The sequence below is a fragment of the Cygnus atratus genome, chromosome Z (genome assembly GCF_013377495.2).
Source record: "Cygnus atratus isolate AKBS03 ecotype Queensland, Australia chromosome Z, CAtr_DNAZoo_HiC_assembly, whole genome shotgun sequence".
Classification (NCBI taxonomy): Eukaryota; Metazoa; Chordata; class Aves; order Anseriformes; family Anatidae; genus Cygnus; species Cygnus atratus.
The window spans coordinates 80,332,869-80,356,714 of record NC_066396.1 but is presented as its reverse complement, the minus strand read 5'-3'; the positions used below and the strand labels follow the sequence as shown (position 1 = coordinate 80,356,714).

General features: G+C 39.8%; 1 long non-coding RNA gene across 1 annotated transcript; it reads left to right on the top strand.

The window, feature by feature from the left end:
- Positions 1–4,979: 4,979 nt before the first annotated feature.
- On the top strand, positions 4,980–19,908 carry LOC118256334 (uncharacterized). The gene is made up of 2 exons (XR_004781198.1): positions 4,980–5,118; positions 17,142–19,908. It is a non-coding gene; the product is annotated as an uncharacterized LOC118256334 (long non-coding RNA).
- The last annotated feature ends 3,938 nt before the right edge of the window (positions 19,909–23,846 follow it).

The window sequence follows — 23,846 nt, the reverse complement described above, 5'->3', positions numbered from 1 at the left end:
ACCCAAAAGTATTTGTTTACAGTGCAGCAAAAAGAAAAAAAGAAAAAAGAAAAAGGAAAAAAAAAAGAAAAAAAAGAAAAAAAAAAGGAAAAAAAAAGAAAAAGGAAAAAAAAGGAAAAAAAAAGAAAAAAGAAAAAGGAAAAAAGAAAAAGAAAAAGGAAAAAAAGAAAGAAAGAAAAAAAAAAGAAAAAGAAAAAGAGAAAAAAAGAAAAGGGGTGAAAAAGACCACACGGGGAATAAAGATCTCCCTGTTTATTCATCACATACTTTCTAGGGCTTTTTGCTCTTTAGATTTGTTCTAATATTATCGGAATTGATTTTTAGTCTCTCTGATCCCAGAGGAAATGTCTTCAGTGAAGCTCTCGGTGGATAACTGTAATGAAGAATCAGCTTGCAGAGCTGTTACTATGGTGCTCTTAAGTGTAGAGCTTCTAAAAGAATTAACTGATAAGAAAATTCCTATGCACTATATTTAGCAGTATTTCATTTCCTAGCTTTTGACATAAAATAAGTTAACAATTGAAAGTCTACATGGAAACTGTTTATTTTTTATTGCCACATGTATCATTTAAAACATGTTTTTGTTGGCTTTTAAATAAATCCTGAATTTAGGCACCTCAAAAAAAAAAAAAAGAAAAAAAAAAGAAAAAAAAAAAGAAAAAAGAAAAAGTGCCTCAAAAAAAAAAAGGCAAGTAGAAAGCTTGTTTGCAAAATTTCCCCCAAATAAAATGGGAAGCAAGAATTACACCATTTCATTTCCTTGTCCTTTTTAATTTTTTTTAATTTTCTTTTCGGTGTTGTGAGAACTGAATCCCTTAAACTCTGCTAGAAAATATTGATGTACAAAGAGCTCTACTTGAATGTTTACCCTTATACTCTAGAAAGGCATTTTAACAGGGGTACTACTTTCTGACTCTCTTGGAAAAAGCCCAGGTCTATTTTTAGATGCCAGCGTCCTAAATTGTGTACTAAATTGTATAGCACACAGGGCAATGCAAGCAAAAATGGCAAATTCAGCTTCCTATTATTTTTGAAAGAGAGCCAACACTGGCCCATTTCTGTAGGACAGCCCAGCTTAGAACCCTGTGTAATCACTACTGAAATGGTTATGAGGAATATGGGATAGCAGAAGCAGAGCTGCTTCTATGTATGCAGTTTGCACCACCTGAAGATGAAACAGTTCAAAATGACTCAAAGTAACACCAGCGCGCACATGCACATTCACAGAAATTTCTGTACTGTTATTACAAATCACTTCACACTCACACCTTCACTCGAGATTTTTCTGCTAAAAAAAAAAAAAAAGAAAAAAAAAAGGCCCTCTTCACACGGCTCATAATGAACTGCCTGCTGCTGCTGCACAATTAATTTCCTGAAAACCTGCTCAGGGTGTCCCATCCTGGGGCCCGCTCGGTGTGCCTAAGGGCTGAGGGGTTTGCTGCTGTGTTGTCTGCCTTGTACCACTTACAAATAAATAAGGTAAATGCTCAACAACAACACCGTTTTGGTGTTGATCACCTGTGCTTTTCTGCAACCACTTGAAACTCCGCTCGTAGCTTTGACAATCAGACTCCGCTCTACAGATGTTTCCCAAATTGCTGGTGAAGAGTCACAGAGACAGCCTCTGAGCAGCACAAGGATAAGCACAGAAATGTAGCTACTTTTGACAGTTAGGCAAAGTTAATCTGGGAAAAAAAATTCCATCATCCAAATGACTCTCTGCAGTCATTCAGTCATTTTACCTTCTTTGGTTTCACAACGAGAGGAGGACCAGTCGTAAATGATGATAAAATAATAGCAGTAAGGTTTTGCACTTCTGCAGGGGTTTTGTATTCGTTGAGTCCTGTGGAAACACAGATTAACTAAACTTCATAATATCCAAGTGAGATGAGCATTAGCTCTGAGTCAGGATCCTCCCATGAGTAACTCCTGAAGGGCATCTGACCGTGTGGCTAACACGATGTTACTTACCTCCTCAGCAGAGACCAGAAAACAAGTAATGGAAACTCTTGCAGAGAATCCAGCTATCAGTTTATTATATTATCACCACCACTGGTACTCTAGTCCGAGTACGAACTATTTTATTGCATTGTCCACTAATTTTTTCAGTAAGGGAACTGGAGAGTGACTCACCACTGTGTAAATATATCATTGAGGAGTAAATCCACCAAACGTCCCCACTGGCTGCCCAGAGGAAGACACAGTTCCAGGGTGAGTGAGAGCACTGAGTAGCATCTCTCTGGGGTCTCTCTTCAGCTGCTGGCAGCCTGGTATTCCTGTGACACGGAGCATCTTGCCATTTGTGTCACCACTCCACTGCACAGGCTGCGAGCTGGAAAGACCACAGGTCCCAGTACTGCATTTTCCAGGTGCACACCCCATTCCTGGCACTTTGAAAAGGACAGTTTTGACTAGTTTCATTTTTTGGTGTCCAGATCCTACTGCTTTATGTAACGAGAAGTCAACAAGTGCTGCCAACTGAAGGTGGAGAATATAGTGGAGTTATATAGTGGGGGTTTTCATGAGGTTTTAAGGCCAACGCTCCTTCATGCAGATGCATATATACATTTATACATACATATATAAACAGGCACATATTTATTTTCTACCACTCATTATTTTATTTTAACATTTCTTTGTATTTAATACAAAGACAGAAAAGAGGTTGTCATGGCTCCTTCCAACTTTTGCTCCCACTTTTAACTGTTCCTGAATAATCTGATTTCTGCAGAACTACTTAAAGTAAGTATTACCAAGAGTGCAAGCTTTCAAAAAAGCAGAGCCCTGAAAGTTTCAGCACAGTATTGCGAGTCAGGAGTGCTGAAACCTCCTGTCAGTTTCCTTGCTGAATTCCTGAGTAGAGAGTGATTATGTCATTTCACCTCCCCATGTCCCTAATTTCCCATCTGGGAGAAGAAAAAAAAAAAAAAAAAAAAAAAAGAAAGAGAGAGAAAGAAACAAAGAAAGAGAGAAAGAGGGAAAGAAAAAGGGGAGAAGGAAGGAAGGAAGGAAGGAAGGAAGGAAGGAAGGAAGGAAGGAAGGAAGGAAGGAAGGAAGGAAGTGTTATGAAAACCAAAGTTTTAGTTCTGAAATATCAAGGAAAGGGTACAAGTTTGCCAAGTGATTTTATGGGTGTTATTGTAACTTGCAAGAGCCTGAAAATCAGATCCTTAACAAGGATTTTTCCTTCATTAGTCTTCCATGTTATTTAAATATTTCAGGGAGCACTGAGGTGCGGCCATCAGTGGCTTTTTAAAAGAAAGCTTTGAGATTTTTGTGAGGACAGAGAGGGAAGACATATGAAGTTACAGCTTTATAAAAAAGACAAACTAAATATTTTTTTTAGGTAAAGTTTTGCCTTTATTAAACATAACATTTCTTCCTGTACACATAGAGTATTCTGTGTGGCACGTACATATTGCCACTCATTCTTCTGCTAGCTATGGAGAACCAGCACACCGAGAACAAATGCTCAGCTCATAACACCCATTTTTAAGACTTTTTTTCTTAATTTATTCACCAAATAATATTTCCCCCACCACAAGAAGCTTGAATGTTTGTCCTGTGTGAAACTTCCTGCTGGAAAGTGGAAGATGGTTTTCTCCCGCTGGCTTTTGAGGAGCAAAGATTTTCTGAAACACATTGTTGCCTTATCCCTATTTTCAGCGACCCTGCTCCACAGGGCCAGCCCTCCATCCACAGTGTGCTCAGCTCCCACCAGCATCAGCAGAGGCTGCACACATCCAGAGGGAGGAGAGGCTTCCCGGTGTGTAAGGTCATTGTCTGCTTCCTCCCCTTCAAAATATTGCATTTTTAGAACCTCGGTTTTAAACGCGCGGTATAAATCTGACGGCAAGTGTTACTGAAGTCTCAACTCTAAATAAATAGTTTAAAATAAAAGTTGTATAAATACCCATCCGTGCCAACAATACAGTTTGAAAGGGAGTGCTGTAAACACAAAGTAAATTAGATGGGATCCACTTTTGTGGGGAAAATGGCTACTTAAACTAGTCATTATAGGGAAGATTTTGTTGTGTGGTGCGACAGCACGTACCCATGTGGCTAACCAAGAAATGGTTGAAGAAACAAACCCCACCCATACCTAGGAGCTGTGCCACGACCAGACCGCAATTCCTGTGAGACATAAATTTAATTTGCTGAAAATGAAGCACAGGCACTGTCGCAGCTCATTAGCCAGCAACAGACATATTGCAAGAGAAGAAAGTGGAATTTGGTGGATGGTCCAACTTCTACATGTGCTGTGAATAAAACAGACTATTGTTTTTTGATAAAGGAGTATTGTTTTGAATGAGCCGAGTAACTAAGTAAAGCCAGCAGAATTTTTTGGCCAAATATAGTCTCTTGCTCACTGCTAAAAATCCTAGCTTTTAAATTAGGAGCTGAAGTCACTGAAAAAAAAGTTTACATTCCTGCAGCCGGCTGCAGCAAAGCCAAACAAATGTTTGGCTTAATATTCATCTCTTTCATGAGCCTTTCTTAAACATCTAAGTCAGAAAATACCATTTCTATTATTTAGTAATTTGATGCTTAAAGCACTGGTTTTGTTTCTTTTTTACAACTTACCCTCCTCCCTCCCCCCCCCCCCCCTTCTTTTTTTCTAACTTGTTCAGAAAAGCCCCAGTAGGGTCACTGCTGTGGCATTAGGCTATGCAAAGCATTTCATAACTTAAAGAAATCATGGTTTCAGTTGCTGGCACCAGCTCCAGTTGTAGGTCATAGTTACTAGCAGCGTGCTGTTTTTCCCCCAACCCCCACCCCCACCCCTCTTTTTCCTCTGTCATATCTGAAACCACTGGAAAAGAGGAAAAGAAGGTGTTGTTTTTCACAGCAGCTAGCTGCAGTTGTGATTTGGGTCTAGAAAACTATCAGTGTTTAGGAGACCTTACTGTAAAAATCAGCTAGAGCTGCTATGTTTCTCTAAGGCAATGCTGTGTGAGCAACACACTGTAAAATTATGAAAATGAATACAGCAATGGCTGGAAGCCTGAATTGTCTTCCACATTCTTTGATGGATTTGGTGCTTGCTGCTCTAAGCTGCTGCAGGGAGGGTCACCAATGGATGCACGAAGGTAAAGCTGAGACCACAACGGGGCTCAGGTAAGTGCCACAGGTAAGACTGCTACATGGAGGAAGAAATTAACTCGAACTAAGACACACAACTCCTTCCCAGACTTCTTGGAAGTTGTATTAAGACAATATTCAGACCAATGTGTCAGTCCCCCACATCACTTTAGGACATTAGGGGGGTATAGAGCCTGCATTTGGCCAGTGTTTGTGCTTTGCCTCGTTCTTGACTATACGTGGAAGGTTTGAATTTCAGCTAGTGTTTATCTCTAAGCAGCGGAGAGTGGAAATGGAGTAGAGAAAGTGGAGGTGCATGACCCCATTCAGTGGATTGCATGGGCCTTGCCTTTGGAGGCCAAACTCAGCCACTGCAGCAGGCAGACGAGCTTCCTGAGAAGAGTGAACAGGCAAGTACCATCAGAGAAGAATTGGCTTTTTCTGGCTTTTTTTGCTCAGTGATGTGGCCACAAACACACCACACATCGAAAGGGTGTTTGCAACCATATGATAGCCTGTGAGCAAAGGTCCAACACCCCATCTTGCTGCCTTTTGCTCAAGGTGAGAGATTGGAGATAATGCTGTGTTCGCATGCTTAGCTATTAATTTGTCTGTGATTGAGATGCACAAGTATGAAGGACTGCTACAGTGCTCATTATGGTGCCAATTACAGTCAGCATTTCTTTTATTTTTTGTATTTCCTGCATATTTGCTGTTGGACGTTTAGCTGGACATGCATTTTAGGTAGGGAAACCTACTGTTGGAAAAGTGCGAAAGTGGGAAACTGCTGTCAAGACAAGCTTTGCCTCAGCATGAATTTCCAAAACGTGTACATTTGACTCACCTTTTTTTCCCTTCCTCCCACTTTATTTCCTTCTTTGGGATGTAGGAAGTTAGGTACAAAAAATATATGTGTGAAATTCTTCTTTTAAAACCATATATTTTAAGGTTGCACCTTGTAAAGCACTTTTTATCTCAGACCTTGCATGCATGCTTCTTCATCTCCAGTGCTTGATGGCTTAGCCTGAGGTCTTGAACCTCCCAGTTTTTGTCCTTCAATGTATTAACACTAAGGTGATTTTAATGGACAAGATAATATATGCATGTGCTTATCTTTATATCTTAAAGACAAGCACATGCATAAAATACTACAGTTTTAAATAGGTACCAAATCAGAGAGAACTTACAGACTGAGTAGTTTGATATTATTCTCCTGTAGCAAATGCAATTTTTTTTATATATTTTTTTTCTTTCCTGCCAGCTGTATTTCATCTTTAGAAGGTAAGATGCATTTCAAGGCTTAGTATTTCCTTCTCTTTGACACTTGAATGATACAAGAAGTTGCTAATCACAACTTTGGCTCAGATCCACAATAAGGAGAAAAAAAAATCTTTCAATCACATACAACACTAATCAAAGAAAACAAAATACTCAATTTATTGAATTAGGTTAACTGAGTTAACATCATAATAATCCTACCCCAATCAGTACTGCCAGCACTTGCAATTTTATCACCAGTCACAGGATATTTGGTGGTTTCCATGAAATCCTCACTCTTCATCTCAGGCAATTAGATCCAGTATTTTTAAGGCTCAGTCCTTTACAACTACTGTAAAAAAGCATGAGTCCTAAGTGAGAAACCAGAAGACAAATGAAAAAAAAACATATAAATATATTTGATTACTGGATGGAATGAAATACTGATGTCTGGCTTTGACTTGTATGTGATAGAGTCTCTTTCTCTCTCTCTTTTAATTGAGAAGCCAATCTCATATTTATGATCTGGTCCATGATTTCTGAAAAACTGAGCTTCAGACCTCATAACATTTTACTGGGCTCCAGCCACCTTTTCGTTTTCGTTGTTCCTCCTCTGCTCACCCCAACCCCACCAGCCCCAGCCCCAGGACAGGCGCAGGAGCTTCCCTGCTATGCTGGGAATGTCCGACCAAAGCCCGAATGAAAGGCACCAACATCTTAGAAGCTAAAGCCCTCTCAGATTATAAGTAGCATGGGGGTAATGCCAAATGCAGGCTGTGCCACCCACGGCCACTGTCATCCATGTCAAACTTTCACTGACAACAGCTGATCTCTGACAATGGAAAATTTGGTCAATTTAAAAAATAAAAATAAAAAATCCTCAGTTAAAAAGAACAAGCAACTTGATAGTAATAACAGTCACTCATGTTGACTTGATAGATCATCCTAGTCCTTCGGCATGGATGAATTTATGGCCACTGCTACCCTCACATAACTGCTGCCGGTTGTGCTGCTCTGCACTTTAAGAAAAGTAGGACTTCAGAAGGAAGTGTGGTGGAAATTTCCAAAATATAGACAGCCTGTTTGGATAAAGACAGGCTTTTTATACTTAACTGCTAGTCCTGGGGAGCTTGGCTGCCCATACCACTGACTCTGTCTGGGTACACTCAGATGGATTTACATTGTAGGGATCCCCCGTGAATAGGGGCACTCCCTGCCCCCAGTATCACTTGCTTTCTTCTTGCAGCAGGTGAGGTTGAGGGAGGCTTGGGCTACTGAAAAGGCAGGATATTTCCATCAGCTTTGTTGTTAACACACTACAGTCCTGGTTTTCCAAGTTCAGGGTCAGGAATGATTTTGCTGTCCTGAGAACCACCAAAATCAACATATCTCCTATCAGTTAAAAATGAGCTGTATTAAATATTTAGATATTCATTAAGTGTTGTCTTAAAATAATAATAATAATAATAATAATAATAATAATAATAATTGTGCTATAAGCAGGGCTTGTCTGAAAGGTTCTGCAAAGAGAAAGGACCTTTATCCATCAGCAGTTAGACACAGCACCAGGCAGACTCCTGAAGACTGTGGCATATTTGCATGCAAAGGTTTCACTACTGTATTAAAATTATTTTATATTTTCAATCAGGCTAGAGCTTTTTCATGAAGACACCAGGGTAGGTAATATGTTTGCAAGGATTCAATGTGTGGCTACTCCAGGTTACCTAAAAATAGACCATTGGGCTCTATTTTTAGCAACAGAGACACAAATAAGAAACCTCACCATCTTCAGAGTACTTGCCTTGGATTTACACATGAATTAAAGAAGCCAGAATGGTCTCTAGTTTATGCTGCACATTACTAAATATGAACCTCTGATTCTGCAAATAAAAGCTGCACTAATGCACACGACTGGAAATGTCCACATTAATTCCCGGTAACAGTCCGCAAGCAAGAGTTAATATTCTCAGGAAGAAAAAGACTGTGAGTGTCTTTCACTACCAGTCTGCTTTAATACCATCTTGTGGATTGGGACAGCTGAAACAGCAATCATTCAGAATGCTTTTAAGCCATGATTTTTGGTTACCTCACTTATCACCATGTCAGAATACTTCAGCAAATTAAAAACTGTCTTTTTCCTTATGTACTTTTCAAGTACTGCAAAGATTCATTCACAATGCCAAGCTGCAGTAAAACCCAGTGTAATGTAAATCACCCTCTGATATTGCTTTTCCTTTTTCTTTCTGGATGGAGTTATAAATGCAATGAAAAATAAATGATTTTGAATAACATCAATACAGAAACTGGTGTCACAGATGGAGATTAAAAGTCAGATCTTCTTGCTAATAGCTAAAGAAAGTATTTCCTAAGTTAGATTTTGGCTACACAAGTTTCATAGAATCATAGAATCATAGAATATCCTGAGTTGGAAGGGACCCATAAGGATCATCAAGTCCAACTCCTGGCACCGCACAGGTCTGCTCAAAAGTTTAGACCATGTGACTAAGTGCACAGTCCAAACGCTTCTTAAATTCAGACAGGCTTGGTGCAGTGCCTACTTCACTGGGGAGCCTGTTCCAGTGTGTGGCCACCCTCTCGGTGAAGAACCTCTTCCTGATGTCCAGCCTAAACTTCCCCTGCCTCAGCTTCACACTGTTCCCACGGGTCCTGTCACTGGTGATAACAGAGAATAGGTCGTCTGCCTCTCCACTCCCTCTCGCGAGGAAGTTGTAGACTGCAATGAGATCTCCCCTCAGCCTCCTCTTCTCCAGGCTGAACAGGCCAAGTGACCTCAGTCGCTCCTCATATGTCTTCCCCTCTAGGCCCTTCACCATCTTCATTGCCCTCCTCTGGACACTCTCCAACAGTTTAATGTCCTTTTTGTACTGTGGTGCCCAGAACTGCACACAGTACTCGAGGTGAGGCCGCACCAGCGCAGAGTAGAGCGGGACAATCACTTCCCTCGACCGACTAGCAATGCCGTGCTTGATGCACCCCAGGATACTGTTGGCCCTCCTGGCTGCCAGGGCACACTGCTGGCTCATATTCAACTTGCTGTCAACCACAACCCCCAGATCCCTCTCTGCAGGGCTGCTCTCCAGCGTCTCATCGCCCAGTCTGTGCATATAGCCAGGGTTGTCCCATCCCAGGTGCAGGAGCCGGCACTTGCTTTTGTTAAACTTCATGTGGTTGGTGATCGCCCAGCTCTCCAATCTGTCCAGATCTCTCTGCAAGGCCTTTCCACCCTCAGCCGAGTCTACAACTCCTCCAAGTTTAGTGTCATCGGCAAATTTGCTCAGAACACCTTCTAGTCCTACATCCAAATCGTTTATAAAAACATTGAAGAGGACTGGCCCTAAAATGGAGCCTTGAGGGACCCCACTAGTGACCACCCACCAGCCAGATGTGGCCCCATTTACCACAACCCTTTGAGCCCTTCCCGTCAGCCAATTGCTCACCCATTGTACGATGTTTTTGTTTAGCTGTACGCTGGACATTTTGTCCAGTAGGATCCTATGGGAAACCATGTCAAAAGCTTTGCTGAAGTCCAAAAAGATCACATCAGCTGGTTTCCCTTGATCGACTAGATGGGTGATTTTGAAAGTTTGAATGTTTGGACTTTTTTTTTTTTTTAATTTTAATAAGAAGAGTGTTTTAAAGTGCTGAAACTGGGGATAAGGTAACATTATCCTCTTGGCACGTTTAATAATATGTACTAGTGCAGTCTGTATGTCCAACCCCTCTTCCCTGCATAGCATTAATGCTGCAAATTGACGTATTTTTCTGAACAGCAGACCCAAGCAGTAATGTGGTCATGGGAAACTGGAACAAATGACCACTTGCTCTGGAAAGCAGCACACTGTGAGTTTGAAGTCCTTCTTGTTTACGTAGTGGCTTGACTCTCAGCAACAGGTCAGAGCCGCAGAAACAAGAGCTGTCTGAAATATCATGTAGGGCCTGTAAACCCAGGAATGTGCTGTGTGCTGCCAGCAGTGCCCTGTATGATCTCAATCAGCCCGTCTTCCTAAGACCTGGGAGGATTTCAGATGTTTCTGACCAGACCTACTGGGCTAAGGTGACTTTGACAGAAGTCAGCTCATTAAGCTGAAAGTGAAGCTTGTCTTCAAGTTTCTCAGCCACTGAATATTGTAATAACTCCAAGACAAAGATGCTGCTCAGTATATAGAGCAATACTAAGAGTGTTCCATACATAAGAAACAATTTGAAATGCAGTCATTTTGTTTTGATGTCTTTTAGGAAGGCAAGGAAAAAAAATCTACTTAATTGATCCTTAAAAAACATGAGATATTGGTCGATGTTTTCTCTATGAATGTAAAGACAAAAGTCCACCAAGTCTTATTTAATGTGTTATAGTATGCATAAGTGATTCAAAGATGGTAGTCTTTTCTCAGCAGTTTACAGCCTGGGAATAAGTATTTTGAGGGCGGTGTTATGTGGAGTCTTTGAATTAAAATTCCCCATTTTTAGACTTCTGACATGCCTTTCTTTCCTGTTCAGAAAGCAAAAGCATAAAAGGCAACACACTACTGTCCCAAAGAACGACCCCCTATGAAAACAGTTCCCCCAACACAGCATCACACAGGACTGGTTAACCAGTAGCTTCAGCTGACCAGCGTAAGCATCCCTATGTCTGCACCCCAAAAGCCCTATCAGAAACCTTGCCAATGGATGCAAAAACTGGTCTTGGCTGATTTGTAAAGCATCCTTTCTAGTATTATGGTTCCTCCTAGAGATCTCAGTAGAGCCATTCTACTTAAGATAGATGTTTCTACCTTCTCAACTCACACATAGCTCTGACTTGTTATGGTTAGCTATCAATTGGCATTTCCAAAAGCACCCATCTCCACCCACCCACCAAGTAGTCCAGGATAGCAGGGTACCTATTACACAAGCCAAACCAGTCAATCTGTTCAAGGGTGTGAAATTCTGAGCTGGCACTGAGCAGTAGCAAAGAATTATTCAGAAGTACCACAGTGTACACATTTTAAAATACATTTAACTTCTCAGTTCTTTAACTGCCTGTAAACTTTTTGAGTTGCAGAGGCTACACTGGGATGTAATTAAATAACAAGGCTGCTGTCTATAATTATAATGACTCTTTTAAAGGTTTTCATTTAGAGGCGTAAATGTGGTGGCCTTAAAACAACTGGCAACAGTGTGCATGGCTTGATTTCAAATTTCTATACTTACATGAGCAGAGATCAGGAGAAACAAGGAATCTTGCCACTTTTTTTTTTTTTTTTTTTTTTTTTGTGCCAGATGAAGACTGTCCAACCTCATTTCCATAATAAAATCAAAAAGGCACTTTCAATGATTTTTCGTACTTGGGATTGCAAGAACAAACTAAATGCCATGGGCCAGTCCTGAACATGCCTATCTTCCTCAGTAATGCCATTGCACGAAGCAGTGCTCATGATCCACTGCAACTACTTTAGCTTATACATATGTCTGAAGAACTGGGATATCAGGTTTTAGTTCATGGCTTTCAAAACTGTGCCTGATCCTTACAGGGAAAAAAAAAAAAAAAAAAAAAAACTTTAAGAAAGTCTTACTTTCAAATGGTTGCTGCTACGGCAAACAGCTGATTAGTTTAAATTAAAAACATTAGCGTCGCCATGCAAAGAATGCAAGTTTTGTTGTTGATTGAGAATTTGTTTTTTTCCTGTCAAGTGCTACCTACCACAGTTCAAAATAGATATACTTTTTAGATTCAACAACAGACATGCTGAATTGTACTCTCATTAACAAAATGCATTAGGCTACAGACCAATAAAACACCTTACTTTAGGTCAGCAAAGCTTCCATTAAAACCAAAGGATGTTTGTGTTGTAGAGCCATAAAAAATTCTCTTCACACAGGATTCTTTCAAACCACAGTGTAGTGAGATGCATGGATATCCTTCCATAGGCTTCAGTGAGTTTTATAGCAGGCACTAAGACAGTGTGTGCATTACATCTTCTTAATGGAGATTCACAGGGAAAGGAGAAAAAAAGCAAATTTATTATATATGAAGATGTTCCGAAAGGTTACCTATGTTAAAAAATTAGTAAGTGGAAAAAATATTTAGTGTGACGTGTAATTGGTTATCTTATCCAAACCAGCAAGGTTGCTCGATTCTCCCTAGCTGTTGTTCCCTCTGTCCCTTTAAAATCTTAACTGAAGACACAAGGTCTTGAATTGCCAACAAAGAGAAAATTGTAGCACGCCAACTTTAACAACAATAACAACAAATTAATCATCAGAAATTTCAGACAATTAAAAAAAAAAAAATCTCTATTCCTTTTGGTAGAATTTCACCTTTTTGTAAGGCAGGCGTTTGAAGGTAGCTAATGCTAAGTTGCTGCACCAAACCTGCAGCACTGGGACCCACCACTCCCTGTGATGCTCTGCATATGGATAATGAAGATGGAAGTAACAGCAGCACTCAGGAGAAAGCACATCAGTTCACATTGATCCCCAGCTGCAAAATAAATACAAAAGTATAAGAAGGCAGAGAGGGCTTGATGCCTCAGAAAATGTCTGTTCCAATCTGCTACACATGGGGAAAAACAAGGAGTTAAACACAGATATAATACCTCTTTCTGAGGTCACAAGCAAATGACTTAAGGTTAGTGTTCCACCATAATCCTTCTGGTGCTTATTATTCACTCACCTATTAACTCATAAAACCACTCTGTGTTGTTGTTATTACTTCAGGCATCTGTAGGGCACTTTGCTGTTTGCTGCTGGAGATCGATTTACATAGATCAGAAAAGCACCAGATCTGTTTGCATGAAAGGCAAGACATGCTGTGTGACTATTGACCTCAGCGAGCTCTTTTGCCTGCAGAGGGGACCAGCGATGAGTCAAGAGATTCGGTGAAGGTCAAGGGACTCAGCTCTGCATTTTCTTTAATTTTCCATCAGCTGGAATTGAACTAAACGACTTGTCTCTGGTCCTAAAATGGGCTGAATTCTGACTTGGATGTAGTCCCCTGAAGCCACACATCGGAGCCAAGACAGTGTCATTAAGATTATCCTCCACACCATCACCAGTATGATGATCAGCCCCCATTCCTGGTGCTGAAGTCTTTTTTTTTTTTTTTTTTTTTTTTTTCTTTCCCTAACAAAGCTGCTACAGCAGGGTGTAAGTGTGTAGCCACTCTGAAAAGCATCGAGGGGCAGATAGACACGAGCACCCCTGAACAGAACACAGAGCTACCCCAGCCCTGATAAATGCCAGGAATCAGCAGTGCTTTGTGCTCTGCAGCTCTGTCCCCAAAACCTCTCTCCCATCACTCCCACGGGGCTGCAAGCACTTTGTGCCCCTGCTGCCTTCCAACACAAAGCATCCCTGACAGCCCAAAATGAAGATCTCAAAATATCTCACCATGGAGATATTTTGCAGGTACAAACAGAGCTAGCTTTGGCTCCAGTGCACCCTCTGATACCCCCGCCAAGGGGTATTGTCTTCATCTGAGTGCAGTCAAGATATTCAGGGAAGCTGGCACCAGCAAAGCCTGCCCATTGTGCTAGGCTGTGTAATAGTTCTGGAACTGCTTTATACATCTGGCGAGCAGCATGTGAAAAAGGGGATACTTGAGGAAGAGAGCTCCTTAAATTCTTCCTGTGAATAAGCTCCTGCCTATTTCAAGCACAATTAGGTTTCTGAGGCACCACAGAGCCAATTAATTATGCAACCACATAAATAAACGCAGGTACAACAAATGCACAAGTTCACAAGGGCACGTGCTCACGCACACATACACAAAACCCAGGTTGTCTCTGGAGAACTTGCAATATTCAGTATTTGGTGCCTAACGGACACATTTTTGCTTGATTGCATCCCCAGATCTTCAGGTGGGGAGCAGATATACACTTCAAGGACTGAAATACTGCCTTCCATAGTAAATAATTTTCCTACACAGACCACAACTGTGTTATCTCAAGATTTAAATGAATCAGTTGAGAGAAAGAAAACATTGAAAATTTGCCTAAAAATTGATACTTCTGATTTCCTTACAAATTTGGGAAAGCAGGTTTCACATCCAGCTTCCTCTTAAAAAAAATGGATTTATTTTTATTAAGTTACTTCTTTATTTCCACTAGCGGCACATACTCTCACACTCATGCAAAGAGTTGTTTTGGAAAGAGCATTTTCTCATACCCTACCAAACAATATCAGCAAGAAGATCTGCTCCTCCATCTGTTCCTCAGGAGTTATCCTAAAAACTCATCACATTTTCCTTGATCTTTTTGGGAAAGAATGATGCATCCTGGGCTCTCAAAATTAATACCATAGTGAATCTACATATGACATGTCCACAACACATTTGTTTAGTGGTCACGTAGTTCATTCACTTTTGACAGACAACAAATCTACCTTATCAGTGTCTTAAAGATTTCTTGAATGTGTGCAAAACATTTCTTCAGCCTGAAAAAGAACATCCTCAGATCCTCTTTCTTTCACATTGGAATATCCATTTAGCAGTTGCTAAGTCTAGCAACATCCATCTTTACCAATCATTTTTTAGAATATTTAGAATCAATATTAGGCCTATATTGTTCAAATATTTATGTATAGGTGGTTCTGGCCTGTATCAGGTTCTTTTTCTGTCTTCATTTTATTTTGGTGTATAACACTGAATGGAAGTAATATGTTCTGGAAATGGATTTACAAACATATCTAGACTAAAACTTGTAGAGTAACTATCAGACCTTCCACATTTGACAAAAGACCAGAGGTTGGTTGTCCTACACATTTGTCATTTGTAAGACTGTTGTGCTGTAGAAACCTAGGTTGTCTATACTATAGACATTATATTAGACTCTATATTAGTTGTGTGTGTGTTTTTGTTCAGGGTGTGTAGAAGGGGAAGTATAGTTGACTAATTTCAATTATTTACAGTGTTTGCATGTGTCTGTGCCTGTCTGATGAAAATCCTAAAATGTAGTTCAAAATACATCATGCAGATTTTTTGAACTTATTATTAAGCCTTAAAGTAAGAGCACCAATGATGGAAAAGTGAAACATCTGTAGAAATGCAGAATAAGCTTAATTACAGAAGTTCTAAAGCCATAGGAGAGAGGAGTCATGGACAGTATCTACAAGATATACCCACAGCATGACAGGGTGTGGTAGTTGTGAGTGTACTCAAATTTTCAGTAAAAACCTTTGGTACCACTAGTGAAAAGGCCAGACAGCATCTGACTTTAGCCACCTGAAATCTGGCCACCTCACCTAAGCAAGCTGTCTGGACTTGCTGGACAGTCACGGAACTGGTGGACAGCTGTAGGGACAGGTTCATCTATTCTAAATAGGCACTGTGATGGTGTCCATCTCCTGCCACTGACTGTGAAAGAGCTTGAAGTTTTGAGTCTAAGCTTGCCATTTATCAGGTGAGAAACCATTTTTAGCCATTAGGTTCAAAACACCAGCAACAGCTTATCTGCTTTTCCAACATCCCTGTGGCTTTTGCTAGTGGAAATGAGCTTCAGAGGTGGCAATATCTATGCTAGCCTTGTGCAGACAGCTCCAGTGACCTCTTTCCTTTGCTCTTTATTGCAGGGCACAGATTCCATCCCAAAATACATAAAGAGATTTGTCCTGAAGCTTGGCAAACACAGTTTATCCAGTACACAAAAAGCAGAAAATCAAAGAGAAGTTTGGCTCAGTTATCAGTTGTGGCCACAAATTCTTGAATGTTTTCTCCTTCACTGTTTTCAGCTATGGCAAGCAAATAAATATTTCCTTTTTTCTTTGCACATTGTTTATTCATTATCAAGTGCTATCAATGTTATGTCTGTTAGCCGCTTGACCTTGAATATTCGGAAAGTTAAAGCTCAGGAAAATACTGAAATTCAAGAGCAAAAAAATTTTTGGCTGACTGAGGTAAAGCTGAGAACGGAAAGGGGAGTTTTTGCCTGGACAAAGCTGCTATAGGATCAGGACCTTATTTATTGTGATGTGTGCTTGTACCCACAGTTGCTGTGAGTCAGTCTTCAGTGCTCACCTTCCCTGTCGTACTTAGGCATGATGTTTCGCGAGAGAACAAAAGGTTCTGAGCCAGGCTGTGCTCAGGCTGTGAGCAAGAGCTCACTCATATTGCTGGAAAGAAGCCAGAGACCCAGGTGGACTTCATGTCATGTGACTCAGAGCAGTTTTCTCCCTCTATCTTACTGAGAGAAGGCAACAATAAATAAATAAATAAATAAATAAAAAGATTTTGTAGAACTTCGATTCTTTAACATGTTTAATTGACAATGGAAGGGAAACAATGCATTTAAAGGTTATTGTAATTACATCTACTTACTTTTTTGTTCCATAAACAACATTTTGTTAACTTTCCAAATTATGCAGTGTTGCTTTGACCTATTTTTTTTTTAGATGTCTGAAAGGATAATAAAGAATGTGAAAGGCAGTAATTTGGGACTTAAAGTTTGAACCTTGAATGCTTTTATTTTTAGTACATAATGTAAAGAATGCTTAAAGAAGGGGAAAAAAAAAGTAAGCCTAGGGCAGGAATGAAAAAGTATTGCTGGGGGAAAGGCAACTAGCTCTTTTGTTTCAGCTTATTGCTCATCTTTTATTTTTCAAGCTACATTATTGCTTTTTCAAATGAATCATCATGCAATACCATTTACAATCTGACCAGCAAAAGCTGTTATTAGTGTTAGATTTAGTGGAATTTCATAGCATCATTAGATCTGACGAATGCTCTAAGCACAACAATGACACTATACATGTAACAAAGACACCAAGTTAACATAAAATGAAATAATTTCTTTACTTTGTATTTTCAGAGCTGTCTGATTTTCTTCCCAAAGCTTATATTACAAGTCTAAAGATTATCTGGATATTCTTTTGCTAGCCACTTGAGAAATATTTGGGATTCAGGAGACACAAGACATGCTGAAGTTCTTGGAAACTATGTGTCAGCCTCGGTGGCTCTAAATGGAAAAAAGGGCTGTAGAGAAATCTGACCAACACCAAGCAACTGTTCTGAAGAATGCGGCTTAAGATTTTCAAAGCAAAGTCAGCCTGCTCATGCATGCAGCTGTACTAGAGGAGCACAAAAAGCAGAGAGCGGACCACTGCAGCGAGAAGCATTCCTGGTTCATCAATTCTGCATGAAAGATTTTCCTTTGTAATACACTGAGATTGAAACGTTCTTCACTCTAATTGACCTTAAAGAATAACCACTGGTACAAAGATTTACTAGCTGATAATTACAGCCCTTCATTTATGAGATTTAGGTTTTCAACCAGAGTCTGAGAATGACAGAACATGAGTCTTACGGCTTCTCCCTGAGTCCAGAGTGCCTGGGTACGAAACCTTATCTGAGACTGCGGGAAGGGAGAAGTGTATTGTCACCCTGAATTTCACAGGGTGGCATCAAAACAAGGATGTCTTCCACAGTGTATCTTTTATTAATGCACCTCATTTTACCCAAGTGTTGTGAAATGCAAAACTAATAAGGGTTTCTGTCAAGAGCTCTGTTTGTTACAGTTTTTATCATTTTATGCTGTATTTTATTTTATTATCATACACCATAACTTTTATTTTAAACTTAGTAATTACTAAGTAATTACTAAGTAGAGGAGATATAGGCTGTGCTGCCCGTAGTTAAGGCTGCCCATAATTTCTTAGAATAAGATTTTTTTTTGTATATTTTATTCAAGATGTTTGCTTGACAACACCAAGTCTTAAAATGCAGGAAAATACCAGTATTAGGGTCAGGAGTGTATCTTTAAATTTTCTTCTTCCCCTTAGTTGTAGGTATTACGCCATGTTCCTTCAATACATTATCACAAGTCCCTTCTTCTATCAGACTTCTACCTCATTCAGTGCACAGAGTGGATCATTTCCTAGGCTTCAATTAGGATTTATTACTGAAGGGGACTTTTGTCTGAGATGTTTGTTTCAGGGTTTAGTTGAGAACAGAGAACGTGTCACTGGGTTGCAAGAAGAGAAAGGATGGTTTCATAATTAAAGAGTATGAAATGCTGCCATTTAGTACCACACTCTGTCACTGTACAAGCTTGTCAGAAAGAGTCATTAACAGATACCTTCAGTTCGCAGATTCTTCCACATCATCTCAGGAAGGCATAGAACCATCTGCGACATTCCAAGATTTGCAGCATCATACTGGAGGTTTTGGGAAACACGTAGCTAGTCACCCTCAGCCAACCCGAAATCCACTCCCTCCTCTCCTCCAGGCTCTTGTCAGAAACCCAGGCTTTTCAAAAGAGTTTTTAGTAGATACAAAGTGGAAATCTGAGCATGTTTAGACTGACAAAGTCTACATTAATTTATATGAGAAAATCCCCATGGGTTTGTTTTAAGATTATGCTGTTGAAATTGGCTTCTTCCCATTATTTCCACACCCAGACATGACAACAAATCTGCTGAGTCCCATGGCTTTGACATCTTGCATAAAGAATTCAGGGTCAATAGGATGGAGGATATGACTGTGTTAACTCAGGCCCATTTCCCTTGACAAAGTTTTGGCTAAAGAACTGAGTTTTCCACTCCTCTCATCTACTTGATAGAGAGAAAAAAGTATGGAAAGGATGACTGATGTTCTAGGTAGGGCACGTGCATTGATTTTCATATATAAATATGAAACAGTCTCAGAGCAAAAGACAATATAAATTATTTATGCAAATTACATTCAACATAAGGTGGACGTAAATTGCAGTGGTAATTGGCACGAGAGGAATGGTGATAATTCACCACTTTACAAAAGTGTATCACACTTTAGACTGCTGTCTAGATAAATCCATTCTTACAAAGATACTTCAGTAATCTCCTTGGAAGTACATCATCTAAACTGAGTAATATCAGTTTGAGTTACAAATATGAGCTCTTCTTATCTAGAACTTAAGGTCAGTAGCAGATGTTACAAATTCCTATAGATGCATGCCCAAAGAGAAGGATTTTATTTATTTATTTATTTATTTTTTAATGGCAGAAATCTGCTAGCTATTCTTGCCTTATCTGCAACAGCTGAGCAATCTTTCAGTGCCATGAGGAGATTGAAAACTTGGCTCATATCTAGCATGGACAAGCTTGCCTTAATCACATTGCTCTTTTACATGTGCACAAGGACATCAACATTGACAGTGCTACAGTAAAGCAGCCATTTGCTGAAAACAACTGTCAACATTGTCAAGTTTTTTGGAACCTTTTATAATGTGATTTGTGTGACAAAGCTTGTATAATTCTGTTTATCAGCTGTAGTAACAATTTTCCATAAGAGGTATATATGGAGAAATACACTGGAGCTTGATTTTCTATTACCTGACACTCTAAAGTAAATTAATTAGAAAGCATTACAAAGTAAATGAACTGCAACAGCCAGAGCTTCTAGTCCCATTTAAAGCAATTTTTAGAGTTTTCACAAAAAGTTACAAAAACTGTAGTAAAAATATTTTTGTCTTTCATTTAAAAGTCAGGCTTTTTATAAAACTTCTATACATATTCCTTTGTATATTAATCTTGCCATTGTGCCTGCAAATATATGCTTGAAGAAAAAAAAAATCCAAATTAAATTGTGTGTGCTGCTAACTGATGGAAGAGATTTTTTAACAGACAACATGAAGAGCTTGTTATATTACGGTGTAAGCAAATAGCAAAAAGTATATGGTAAAATGCTGCAGCAGGTGGAACAGAAGCTGTGTTTTGGATTAGGTTAATTTAGATTTGGGATTGCTGCCTAATCTATGTGTATACTATTGCTAGTCCTCAGCTCCTCCAGCACATCTCAAGCCTGGTCTCTTAGCAGCTGCCACTCTTCAAGTTACAGGACCATGAACACAAATCTGCAAATGGCCCTTGGCATCCTTGGCACCACAACACTTTCAGCTTGTTATATTCTGCTCTCATCCTTTCCGAGGTATAAGCATTTTAAGAAATTATAAAGGAACAGTATTGAATAGTCAGCATTTTGTTAATCTGAAAGTCTCTACTGTTTTCTCTAACAAAATTCAATCCCACAGGTTTAGCTAATTCCTAATCCCTCTTGCCTGTTTTACAGAAGTGCTTTCTCTCCCATCGACTATTCATACTAATGAATTATGAAATAGCTTGTATAGAAGAACCAGGCATGTTTGTTTAAAAAGACTCTGCCTCACATCTCAGATACAGTTTGAGGAAAGCTTTGAATTTACTTCTGTGAGTCTCTTCAGACAATGCTGCAGGAGCTGCCAGGCCCCTAAACTGCTGCCTGGTTCCCTTGGGATACTGAGAGAAGACTGGTGCTCTTCTAAATAATGCCACTAATAACAAACCTTCTCTATATCATCTTAATCACGTTTTCTAAGGATGTGTTTTATAGGCCAGCTGTAGCCCTGTTGACTATCTGAGCTATTCCGATTGATTTTTCTAACACATACTTGCAATGCCTGGGAGATAGCACAAGCTGTACAATTACTGGTATTTATCTTGAATTAAAGAGAGAGCAAGAGAGAGGAGGAGTCTGGGCATAGTACACACGAGACCCAGAGAGTTTCATAACTCCCGGGAGAAGCCAGAGCATGCTGTCAAAGTGAATGGTGTCCCACAGTTAATTTGGTTGGTGGCCAGGGGCTACAGATAATTCTTTTGCCCACAGCCAGGGTTACTCAGCTGTATAATAAGGATGAAAGCCCTGGCTTCTGCAAAGACTCAGAGTCACAGAGAATAATTTTGCCATGCAGGGAAAGCATAAGTTGCGTAGGGTTGTCTAGGTGTTGCTCTGGGCTTACAGTGTAATGCATTTCTAATTGTTTCTAAAGTTTAGGGAGAATAAAACAGTTAATCTTCACGATGACAAAAGGAAGCAGGAAAATAAAGTGACACACTTGAATGAACTGTGAGGAAATAAAGTGCACAACATGTGATAATGCCATGACTCTGTGTTACTGCACATTTCTGGGCTGAAAAGATACGGCTTGATGGGTAATTTGTCACGCTGTGCAAAAGAGAACAACAGTAAAGAGACTTCAGACAGAAGAAAATTACACAAATAGTAGGGTGGAAAGGTATAATTGAAGATGGCAAAAGACTGAAAGAAAGACATTCAAAATTACTGTACTGACCTACTAAATGCACTTGGGCGTGGAATCCCGGCCTCACAAGAAGAGGCATTAAACGACTGCAGGCTGTGACACTGCTACAGGATAATGTCAATCTTGCAGAGCTCTTAGAGGAAAAAAAAAATCATCCAATGTAATATGGAAAAAGAAAAAACAAAAAAAAGAAAAAAAAAGTCACACCGTGCTTTGGCATGCATGCATAGCTTGAACAAGCAAAGAATTTACAACAAGGGAGAAGTTACCTGTGGCCAAGCTGGTATTTTTGCCAATGCTACAACCCTCTTATGGTGTGGAGCACAGGAAAAGTGATGAAAACTAGTTTTCAAATAATTTAATGTTTTTTATTATTATAATATTTTCTATGGATATATAACAATATCCAAAATTCACGCACCTCCTGTGTGAGCCAAGTACCTGGCATCCGGATCCATGGAACCAAAACCTGTCTTTTTGTGAGCTGCACACGGCATCATCCTCCCTTCACTGCCAGTATGGGTGGTATGCCATGCTTGAAGCACCAGAAATCCAAATATTTGCTGCTGCTTCAGCTGGTTTGTCCTCTTGCCACTGACTATACCCAAAGGTATCAAAAGAGCTGTGCTCACTTCAGAGAAACTAGCAGAGACAAGGGCCACCACAAAGGTGTCCTTCTCTGTTCTAGATATCCACTGCTACTCAGACTCCTGGTTCTTGAGAGGAGTTTGACTTTCTGAGGTAATGTCCTACGTCATGAAATCTTGAGCTGTAGATAGAAAACAAGATGTCTTCCAACAAGGCAGCTGCAAGTAGCCTTCCTTTTGTCCTTCTTCATGTACTTCTCGTACTCTCTAAGCACTTTAGTGGAATTGTACTAGAGGGGGAGATCTTATTTTTCTGTATGATTTATTATTTATTACTTACTACTATCAGAAAGATGCTGTGAATGCAAATCAAAAGTATCCAAGCTCTTCACAGACATCACAGTGAAGAAGAGTAATAAAGACTGAGATAAGGTCCATTACTGACTGCCCCACGTTAAGACATTAACACATGGACAGATAGTGGTAGGACAAGGGGGAATGATATTAAATTATGGGAGAGGAGATTTAGATTAGATATTCAGAAGAAATCCTTCACTCAGGGTGGAGAGGCCCAGGCCCAGGCTGCCCACAGGAGCTGTGGCTGCCCCATCCCTGGCAGTGCCCAAGGCCAGGCTGGATGGAGCTGGGGGCAGCCTGGGCTGCTGGGAGGTGTCCCTGCCCACGGCAGGGAGTGGCACTAGGTGGGCTTTAGGGTCCCTTCCAACCCAAACCATTCTAGGATTCTATAAAGTCTCCATAAGTGTTAAATGTTGACATTACTAATGAATTTTCTTTCTGTTCACTGAAGCACTTCTGTATAACATAAAAAATACCACCAGCACATTAATAGTGTTGTCTTTTCTTTAGGAGGCTCTTGAATTGTACCTTTGTATCTGTATCCTCTTTTATTCAAGAGAAATCACATAATATCTCTCTTTCTCCCCTTAGAATTACCTGAAACACTAGAAAGTGGTCCTTAAATGAGCTTCCCAAGGTTATCCCATTGTGGGCACAATACTCCTGGCACAACAGGGAAAGCATTGCTGGCTAGCACAAGGCTGATTTAACAGTTTGCCAGGTTCCCAAAGCACCCACTCTGCATGAAGCCTGAACTAAAGAAAGCCAGAGCAGCTGCAAAATGAGGCACTATTCCATTGCAGAGATACACTAAACCATTTTGCTACTGTACAAACATTTTGACCATAAAAATAAATGATCTAAATTGTGAAACTGAAGCTAGCCTGCTGTCAAGTTAAATAAACAATGAAGCAATCCAGAGACTCCAAGAGCAATTGTTGCTCCATGACCTACGTTTTTCAAAAGGCCACTTCTAGTGCATTTAAGTACTAAATGAAGAGAATATTTTAGTAAAATAAGTTTCTGTGTTTGTTTATCACACACCATTTGGTAATAGTCAGGGCCCTGTGTGATTCCATGGCAATTAAATTTGCCAGAGAATCCACCCACTGCTGCAGACACACACTGCAGGATGCAGACTCATTTTCAAAACTAGAATAGGATGGTGGGTTTTTTACTATTTTTTTTTTTTGGTGGTGGTGGTGGATTTTTTTTTCCCATTTAGTGGCATAGAAAATCTTCCAGATAATAATGAAAATAAATTCAAGCAGAGATACATGCCCGAGTTTGCAGTTTGCCTAGGTAGCCTAATGCAATGGCTCTAATAGGCATAAATTGCCCCCTTTATTCAAATTGGTAATTAAACCAGAAAACTTGATAGACATTATTTAAATGGTCTGTGATGCTAAGTATTTCACAGATGGTTGTTATCCTAATCTCTGCTTCAAAGACCATCTTCCATTCTTCCCATATTCAATACATTTCAGTTTCCCCATACCTACTCCCCAAACTT